The following is a 10,165-nucleotide window of genomic DNA, read 5'->3' as shown; positions in this document are numbered from 1 at the left end:
GGTTTGGTATTCTCCACCCTGCAGGACAGCCCCTGACCCAGTGAGCACAGCGCATCCCACTTATCAAGTGTGGGTCTCTGACCTCCAGACTCTCTGGACCTAAGTCTCAGCCCCACCACTTCCAAGCTGTGTGATGTTGGGCAAGTTCCTTAACCTTTCTGTGCCTTGTTTCCCTCATTAGTAAAAGCTACTTGTACGTACAACTTCTAGTTCTTTGCCTCGGGGAGGAACCATGTCTTACCTGAGAACCCCAGGGATGGATGGCTTGACTCACTGAGCAGGAAGGCAGGTGACCAAGGACCTCCCCACAGGCTGCAGTAGCTGTCCTGAGAGCAGGTGGGCTAAGCGAAGAAGCATGAGTGTCTTTCTACTGTTTGTTTGGGATGGGCAGAGCTCTTGGGTGGCATTTGGTCAAGCTTCCTTCTCAGTGTGGGATGCCAGTGATACACCTCTCCCTGGTGTTAGACACACCTCTCCCTGGTGTTAGACACACCTCTCCCTGCTGTTAGACACACCCCTCCCTGGTGTTAGATACACCTCTCCCTGGTGTTAGACACACCTCTCCCTGGTGTTAGACACACCTCTCCCTGCTGTTAGGCACACCTCTCCCTGGTGTTAGATACACCTCTCCCTGGTGTGGATGGTCCGTAAGCTGATGGGAGCACTCTGTGAGAGGTATTCAGTGAGCACCGTACTTCCCAGCAGACACCAAGCCCCATTGTCTTTTTTTTTTTTTTGAAAGTAGAAATTACTCACAAGAGACCAAGCAAGTAACCCAGATGAGCTGAGTAGTTTTCTGCTGCCAAACTGGAAGCCGAAAGCTGGAAAAAGAGACCGAGATTTCCGTTATTCAGTCTTTTATACCTTCCTCCGTAACGCCCCTAGCCATGCCCAAAAGTGGGCCTGGCTAGTGACGTAGTTCACCACCTACGTACGTATACGTCTTTAGGTCCATCCGTATACGTCTTTAGTCATGCCTAAAGTGGGTGTGGTTAGCGGTGTGGTAAACCGCTCTTTTATTACCTCATCTGTATGCGCCTCTAGTAAGTCACATGGTTAATGGCGAAGCCCCATTGTCTTACACTGACCTGCTTTCCCTAGAATAAAGTGACATCTCAGGGTTTCGGGTCCCACATGGAGATCTCCCAAGACTCCCATGGCAATCATGAGGGTTGGGAGTGTGAAGACACAAGGGCTGGCAGCAGGTGGTATCCAGCCTTCAGATGGAGGAGTTTTACCTTCCAGGAACATCGCCTCAGGATTTAGTCCCAGGATGTTTGCATCAGGTTATTCAGGGAGCCAGTGACCAATCCCCACAGGGAATTTGCAGCAGTAAAGGTTAGACTTTGGGCAGTACCGACAATTCATGGTTGTGAAGAAGAGAGGAAACAGGGGTCTCTGCTGCAGATGGCAAGGGGTTTAGGTTAACGTGAGCAGGAAGTGAGGGAGAAAGCAAGCCTGTGTCAGTCAGACAGGGAGAAACGGGTCCTGAGCTTCCAGGAGATGAGAGAATTAGGCCTCAGGTGGGGAGGTTCCAGCCGGAGCAGGGGCCACCTGGAAACACCATCTGAACAATTTAAATGTGATTCTTTAGGGCAGAGAGTGGCACATGGTAGGGAGGCGAGGGGTACAAGGATGTGTATCCTGGCTGGAGGCCAACTGAGGATCTTCCCAACAGTGTCAAGGGCAGGACAGAGCAAAGCGGTGACCCACAGCCTACCCACGGCTGTGTGTAGACCAGCGCGTACAGCCACTGACTTTTCCACGTCTCGAGGTCTCTTCATCGTCTTGTCCCCAGGCGTATACGCTGGAGAGTTCCCTAGCCATGGTCCTTGGGGTCTTTACAGGGCTTCAGTGCAGTCTATCAGAAGGGGAAACTGAGGTATTATTTTGTAAGGAGCCTGTGGGAGGACATGCTCTGGGGTAGTTGTGGAGTAAGATGCCGGTGTCCACAGACTGGAGTGGTTCCTAAGCTGGGGTGTTGTCCTTCGTCTTGTGAAGTGAGGAGGGTGGGTGGGCGGTATGCAGGAGAAGTCTGTGGACAACCATTTTCATCTCGGCTCTGTAGGTGCAGGCTGGGGGAGGTAGTGGGAGGAAGACTTGATCTGGAGTTTGCAGTGACTACAACTTTCCTGCAGATCACTGCTACATGGGCAACTAGAGGAGAGGTAAGGATCCCCCAGGTTGAGAAAGGCAGAGGCCTAATCCTTCATCTCGGTGAGAAAGAGACAAGGAGAAAAGAGACAAAAAGTGGAAAGGAGGAGTCACTCTGGGCAGGCAGGCTGCAAGGTACTGGTGATGCCCGCACACTGCTTTGTGCCACTGATTTATTTGGATGGTTTGTTTTTTAATTTTATTTTGAGATGGGTCAGTCTTAAGCTCTCATGTCTCCGTGGTAAGAGTGCCTTTCCTAGAAAAGACATTGTGAGACAGTCAGTACTGGGACAGTAGAAGACTGTCTATCGCAGGTGCTGTGACCCTGAGTTCCTCCTGACCCCTGTCCTCCGTTCCAGGGGTGCCTCTTATTCTCTTTGACTGTGAGAAAAGCAGGGTGTCTTGTCAGAGTGGACACAGATGGCTTTGGGGAGTGTGTGTGTGTGTGTGTGTGTGTGTGTGTGTATGTGTGTGTGTCTGCCTGTGAGCGTGTGAAGGGGCAGGGGCTCACCAGCAGATCAGAGCACAGGATAGGAGAGCTTCCAGGTGAACTGGGTCAAGTCCCAAGTCAGCCCAGAGGATGCTTCAACCAGACTCCTGTCGGCCTGCACAGCTGGAGCAGCAGTGGTTGCACTCACTGAGGAGCCCAGAGCCGTGCCAGGAAGGAGTAAGTAAACAGTGGAGGACCACAGGGTTCCCTGGGAGGTGGAAGAAGCCAGGGATGCTCACTCAGAGCCAGCCTTAGAGTATGAGATGAGAGGGAAACGCAAGAGGGGGTGTCGTTGAGTCTGTCTGTCCCTGGCCTCTACCCACTATTTGATGCATATATCCATATCCCTGTGCCTTGAACCCTGTCATCTCCAAGCCACGGCCAGAGGCTAGAAATCCCAAATAGAGCAACCAAAAGTGAGCACAAGGACCAGTGTAGCCAAAAGCATGCCCTGTGGTATATGGATGGTGTATGTCCAATGTCCCAAAGCAAGCCTGGACACCAGTGGCCATGTCAGGGAGATGGGAGGGCATCCTAGGTTCATAGACTCACAGGGGAGGCAGGAAGTGCAGGCAGCAAGGGTTTAGACAAGATGCAAATCCTGCTTCTACTTACAGGTACTCACTTGGTGCACCCTGGAAAGCTGTGGAACACACAAGCCCCGGCCTCAGACAACAGAGGTAGGAGATAGTATTGGGTAAGGTTCATTTTTCACCCAGCCTACCTGACATTCTGAGGATAAGGGGTGGGACTGAGCATGCTTTGGAGCTGGCTAAGGGAGGTCTTGGCGTGGAAGGGCAGTCACCCACACTGCCATTGTCTCTCTTTGGTTCTCTTAAAGGACACTTCTGTCCTCTGGTCCGTATGCCACTCCCAGAGAACTGAAGAACCTTCCTTGTTCTCAGCCTTCTCTAGTAACAGTGGGCCCTATGGTCGTAGTCCTCGAGGGACCCTCAGGAGCTGGAGAATCCCTTGCCTGCACCTTGGGCCTGGTGTTCTTTCCAGGTCATGTAGTCTGAGAGATGTAGGTCCATTTGGGGGCATCTAAGGGATACATCAGAAGGCCTTGGAAGAGTCACTATAAAGTCTAAGACCCCTTTTTCGACTCTGGCCATCCCATCCCCGTCACCGACCGTAGTGAATAATCTTAACCAGAAGCAGAGAGGCCTGGAGGCCAAACAGACAGTGTGGAATTCACTGTGGTTCCAGGTCCCCGCTGCCATTCCCATGTCTGCCTGCTGCTCCGAACCTCTTGCCCTGCTCTCTAAGCCCACAAACATGGCCCTTCCTCGGATCCTTGGGAGTCACTACTCTCTGCAGGTGCTCAAGAAGCTTACTGTGACAGACATAGCACCTATCCAGTGGGGCCTGGAGCAGGGGTGTCAGTTGATCTAGGTGATTATGAGTCCAGGGAAACAGACAGTTAAAGGCACCAACTGGGGGCAGGTAGGAGGGACAGCACCTGCCTCTGGGCAAGGGGCCTGGAGTATCAGAAAAAGCTTTGCCGTGAAAGGCGGTAACGGTTTGTGCTTGTCCAGAACAAGAGACTAACCTGGGTCCGCAGGTCCTCATGACACTGCTGGCCATGGCTCTGAAGGTGCAGAAAGACCAAACACATTACAGAGGTCAAGAGGCAGAGGCAGGATGCGAAGCCAGGGTCCCCACCCCCCATCCACAGCCAGTTGCTCTGGCTGTAGCATCTGTCCCCATCCGCCATCTGCAGCCTCTAGAGGAGCCTGTGAACTAGCCTGATGGTGCAAGGCCTGCCTGCCCCTTTATTAGCTGGCTGCCTGCCAAAATGGCAGAGTGACCCACTGCAAACACTAAAGAACCTGAGGCTGAGGCTGAAGGCCTGTGGCTGCCCCTCCTTCTGCCACCCCCAGAACCTGTGGAGGAGGCACCTTAGGGCTCCAGGTTTTCCCTTGCTTTGTGATTTATTTCTGTCTCCCTCCCAGACTGCAAAATTTAAAGGCAGGGCCTGTGTCTTTAAAGACAGGCCCTGCAGAGTGGGGACACTGATACCTCACAGGACAGGACATGCGCCTAGAGATCTTGTGGTGTCGTTGGGAGAACCAGCCAGGCTGCCACTCTAGTGCTCTGCAAACCCTGCCTTGCTCAGAATCCTCGGTAGTTCCGTGGTTCCCATGAGCCTGGAGGCTGGCGTTCTATCATCAGTGTGACTTGGGGGCTCAAAACAGTGCTCATGTGGACAAGAGTTGAACCAATCAACACAACATTGCCAAACAAACGAACGAACGAATGCAGAAGCCATGGTCCTTAACCAGCCTCCAGCCCCTTCCTGAACCCCCTCCTCAAATGGTTACTGCTTGTGGTTGTGTTTCAGCCAGAAGCCAACTGAAAGCTTCTGGGTTGGAAAATCCAACCTGAGGCCCCACAGGATGGAAAATGGGCATAGAGTTCAGGGACCTGAGCAAGTGTCTTCCTGTGAGAAAAACAGCTACAGGGGAGCAGATCCAACCCAGGATCTCAGCCTCCACCCTGCACATGGCAACCAATAATCCACTTTGCTTCTCTCTTTATTTCTTCCCTCTCTCCTTTCCCTAGACTTTTTCATGGTTAGGGATTGAAACTAGGACATTGCACATGAGCTCTGCCATGGAGCTATGTCTTCAGCTCTTTCCATTTTTATTTTTGAGACAGAGTCTTTTACTAACTCACCCAAGGTGGTCTTGAACTCATATTGCTCCTGCCTCAGCCTCCCTCGTAGCTGGAATTGCAGGTCTGGCTAAGAATCTGAGTTCTCAACGAACAAAATCCTTCCATGATCAAGGTTGGGCTCAGCATATTCAGAAGTCCTTTGGTAATCACCCCAGGAATTTCTCCCCTTCTTTTCTAAGCCAATGGCCATCTGGCTGCAGACAGTGAGGCACCATGGGAACAGAGGGTTCAAGGACACAGCCCGCACAGGAGGCTACCTCCCCTGGTTAGCCCTGCCAGTAGGATGTAGTCTTACAGCACAACCCCTTTTCATGTCCAGCAGATGGCGAGCGTGTGCTGATGCTGCTGACTCCTGGATGCCACGGAATTGTTTGTAAGGTAAAAATCCTCCAGCTGCTCCTGTGAGGAGTTCTACCAGGTCTGGGTGACATCGCAGGTATCCCGTGCAGGTGGCTTTCTCCATGGATGTAGAAGCTTGGCCCTAGGACCTGGATAAAGAAACACTGAGATGCTGATGTGGCTTCCACAGCTACCTTGGGTGCCTCACTCTTCATCTGTGCTCCCGCATGGAGGTGGGTATCCTTCCACCCGTTAGCAACACGATTCTAGGTTAAATTAAAATGGAAGATTAACAAAGATGAGCAAAGATCATCAGACAGCAAAGCTATTTTACATGTCAGTTAGGGGAGGAGCCTGGCTGGGACACCCAGAGGGTCTGCTGGTCCGCACTGATGGAATAGATCATAACTCAAGTGTGGTAGCCTGGAAATAAGGGGCCTCTTTCTTATAAGCCTCTTATGAGACTCATTGCTTGGGTTCTGGGAGGCAGGATGGGATGTCAGAAGGAGCCTAGTGTCTGAAGCCAGACTACTGAAATCCCAGTATTCATCGTGCGCCTTTGGACAAACGTCTTCCGGAGCCTCAGTTTCCTCATCTGTAAGATGGAGGCCATGGGAACATAAATTGTAAACTATTATGTAATGTTTAAATGATTTTAGAGTCATATAGTGTACTTAGCATTTGTAGGTGCTAAATAGATGTCTGGTTGCTATCGTTTTTGTTTTTGTTTTTTTAAGTTTTTCCTTTGGTAAAATAAGTAAATCACCTGTCCTTTCTGAAGAGGTGTCTGGAGTTCCAGAAGACAAAACTGGGGAAAGAAGGCCCCAAGAATGCACACTATCTCTCCTCCCTCTCCAGGTCTTTGTTCTGCAAAAATCTGTATCATTTCACCTTCCAGTGTAACTATTGACATGGCACCATGCTCTCCAACTGGTGGGACAGAGTCCAAAGTGTTGTGGATGTGAAGGTAAGTGACCTGTCCCTGTGGAGGGAGGTTCAGCCCCTCATGAAATAGGTCTCTGCTGGGCTAAGTGACAGCTTGGGAAATTGGTGGTTTTGTGCCAGCGTGGCTTATCTCTGAGATGGCCTTTCCTTGAAGTCTTGAGGCCAGGCCTTTGCTGCTCCTTAGCGCTTCCTGGAGGTAGGGAAGGCGGCCTTCCAGGACCTCAGTCAATAGCCCAGAGAGTGAGAGGGGTTATTCATACACTCACATGGCATCCTGCTCCCCCAGCCCTCCATGATGATCTTAGCGGGCTCATGCCAGATCTCAGGTAAAACGTTAGTGAGGGGTTTCTCTCCAGGTTTGCAGGAGTGTGCCCAGCCATGAGGGGGCTCTCACCCACCTCTCCCTGCAGTCTTCTCCAGTGGACTGTCCTGTGGACAGGCAGCCCAGGGCCTTTCATAGGTATGGTCTACAGGGGAACATCTTCCATCCTCCAGCTGCTGAGAAGACCCTGTTAGCTCCTGGAACCTAGGCTATGTTTTGAGTTACAGCTGTGTCCTGATACCTGACCATGAACAGGCCTTTCTTATCCCAGGGTCTTCCTCAGTCTCCCTACTTGTCAGAGTCTCAGCAGCTGTCTCCTTTGTTCTTTGAACTAATCATAATGAATAATGAGCATGATGCATGATAGAAGACTTTTAACAGGTGCCCAGAGCTCATTTCCGTCACCTATACCATGAGTCCCCCAGCTAGATGACGCCTAATCATAAGCTTCCTGTGACCCATGTCTGTGGATCATACACAGGTGCCTGAGTACCTTGAGGCTTAGGGACCGCCACTGACAGATGTTGGTGGCAGTCTGAGGTATCCCTCACAGGGGTTGGGAGTCACTTGGCTCACCATCAGTGCTAGCATGACACAACTGGATGTATCTGATAAGGAGAAGTGTCAGGAAGATTCCTGGAATCATGGGCTGTGGCTTGAGGTGTTTTTTTTTCTGAACAGTGGGAGGTCTTCCCTCTGCTGGTGGACAGGGGACCTAAACAAGAAGGACCCAGGGAAGGGTGTGGTCCCTCCTCAGGATGACTTCTGATGTCCCTGCTCTTCCCTCCTAGGCTTTCTTTCTGTGGCCATCCCTGCTCACTCATTCTGCCATCTCTTCATCAAATACCCCTTATAGATGAATTTCAAAGCAACCATGGTTTTCCATGTTGGCCTCATCATCCTTTCCTTCAGCTTCCACCAGAAGACATCCCCCCAAAGGACACTGGAAGAGGCTGACTTAAAGAGTAGGACCAGGGACTAAGATGGATGGAGCTGTTCCCATGGAGACCTGGGCAGAGGACAGCATAGCTCTCAGCAGAACCCTCCAGAGCTGCGGTTCATCCAGTGAAAGAGGAGAATCCCTTCCTTCTAGAGTTCAGGAGGAATGAAGTGGACTCAGGCTTCATATCCACCGCTCATGTGGCTTTATAACTGTGCACCACCTGCCTCTGCTATATAGTCCTTTAATGGAAAGGACTGCCTTCTTTTTGGTAGCCACTGTACTTGGCACCCACTTCATCTCAACAAATGCGTGTCTGAGGCTTGGATTCTGCAACTGGTGGTCATGGTTACCGGTAAAGAACAGACTTGGGGGTAGACAAAGTCAAGGATGGCTTGCTATTTGACTTGCAGTCAGAAACTTACTTGATTTTCAATGTGACTGTGAACAGTTACCTCCTACCCCACATAGCTTTTGGCTTACCACTCTCCGCACACGTGTCTCTGTAGTTGTATGATTCTATAGTATGATATTAGGGCAAGGGAAAGGGACATATGCATGGATCAGAATTTTTGTCTGTCAACATGTAGACACGTAGATATTTCTGCTTTGTTCAACTGTCTCTTCTATGAACATTAGCAAATAAAATTATCTAAGATCTATGGTTCTCCTGTCTCAGTGGGAGACACTAAGAACTCTGAATGTGAATTGTGCAAAAACTTCTATAGAGGGATAAGGGGACTGGTGAGAAATGATTGATTTTCATTTAGTTCACAGAAGTCTCCTGATACCCCCCTCCTCACCCATCAACACCAGAGGCAGGTGGAAGAATTGATCCTTACTTTGCTTGGGATATGTTGAAGTTCACTATCTTTCCTAAGTATAAAAATAATGTTTTTTTTAATTTTCCAAACATCAATCTATATTATACTATTTAATATTTTCTTGACTTTCAAACTCACCCCCCCATACACACACATACTGCTTTAATTTGGAGTTCTCAGGGTCACGGCTTTGACTTCCTGGTCATAGGACAGTGAGGATGTCAGACCAGACCAAGGGTGTGCCACATTTATTTTTTCCAGTGTTTCCAATGGACATATCCCTAACCTGTGGATGTGTGAACCAGAAACCTCTTCTCTTGCAAATGACAAAATCCCCAGGGGCTCAGAGGTTAAGTGACTTGTTCAAAGTGACCCAGAGTATAAATGATGGAGAGCCTTCTGAACCCAGGCTGGTCTTATTTTGGAGCCTATTTTCTAAGAGTGCTTAGAGGTTGATGAGGTCAAAGGCTGAGTTCCCCCAAGGAAGTTTCTGAGTAAGCAGGAGTCTTAGAAATATTTGTCATGAGGTGGGCACTGATGTGGCCCAGATGTGCACCTTGGCAGCTGAGTTATAACTTAATGCACAATCTCCTTTCATTTCTAGTGTTTGCTAAGTGCTCCTAGCAGCTGAGGAGCATGAATTCTTATACCTGCTTTCCTTCCTGGGCTGTAAACAGAATGGCTAGAATTGACCTGTAAGACAGAGCAGGCAGCAGGCCGTGCTGTCTCCGTTAAAGAAGCAGGCCACCCCTGCCTGTGAAATGACAGTTAACTGGCTCCCAACCTTTGCCTGTGGAGGCCCCACCCTTTGGTGACTGTCTCATGACAACCTGCAAAGGTCTGGGACTGCTCCAGGCTGTCATTAACCCACACTTGGACACTGGCTTCTCTCCATCCAGACTGTCAGTGACTTGAGGTAGCCAAGGGCATGGTGGAAGAAGAAAGCTGGAACAAACCAGTAAGGACCTTCCTCTAGCTTAGGTTCCTCAGAAAGACACTGAGGACACTCCCACCACTATGGCCCTACCACTTGCTACTCAAGACCTCCTGCATCTCCTTATCTGAACTAACACACGGCAACCAGACCTATACAGTAGGTTACTCACAGCATCCACCTCCCAGCATTGACTTTGCTGGCAGTGGGTGGCATTCCCTTCTGACCCAGTTCACTTGGAGACCGGGTCAGATATAGAGGGTGAGGGCCTGAGTTGTAAACCTAGGCTGCTTTGCCTTTGCTTCTGACCCAGTGGTGTGAATCCTGATGCCCACAGCCCCCATATAGACCGATCTGTAGACCTTGGAGAAATTCATACATTTACCTAGTCTATCTAAAGGCTGCAGATAAAGACATGCACAGGACAAGACATGGAGATTGCAGAACACACATGTCTTTGGCATGTGAGCTCCCTGAACTCAACTCTGATTTTCTCATAGAGATCTCTTTACATGGACATAGATGACCATGTTGCTAG

At 50.1% G+C, this 10,165-nt stretch overlaps 1 long non-coding RNA gene across 9 annotated transcripts; it reads left to right on the top strand.

Moving 5' to 3' along the window:
• The first annotated feature begins 944 nt into the window (after nt 1-944).
• On the top strand, nt 945-8,529 carry LOC106022313. Of its 9 annotated transcripts, XR_005874162.1 has the most exons (6): nt 945-2,821; nt 3,262-3,324; nt 5,646-5,701; nt 5,773-5,895; nt 6,521-6,629; nt 7,721-8,529. It is a non-coding gene; the product is annotated as an uncharacterized LOC106022313 (long non-coding RNA). The 9 variants fall into 9 exon arrangements; XR_005874160.1 differs by having other exon boundaries at nt 5,646-5,895; XR_005874161.1 differs by having other exon boundaries at nt 5,643-5,895.
• The last annotated feature ends 1,636 nt before the right edge of the window (nt 8,530-10,165 follow it).

Source organism: Mesocricetus auratus, unplaced genomic scaffold (genome assembly GCF_017639785.1).
Source record: "Mesocricetus auratus isolate SY011 unplaced genomic scaffold, BCM_Maur_2.0 Super-Scaffold_100676, whole genome shotgun sequence".
NCBI lineage: Eukaryota > Metazoa > Chordata > Mammalia > Rodentia > Cricetidae > Mesocricetus > Mesocricetus auratus.
This window is presented reverse-complemented; position numbering and strand designations above follow the sequence as displayed.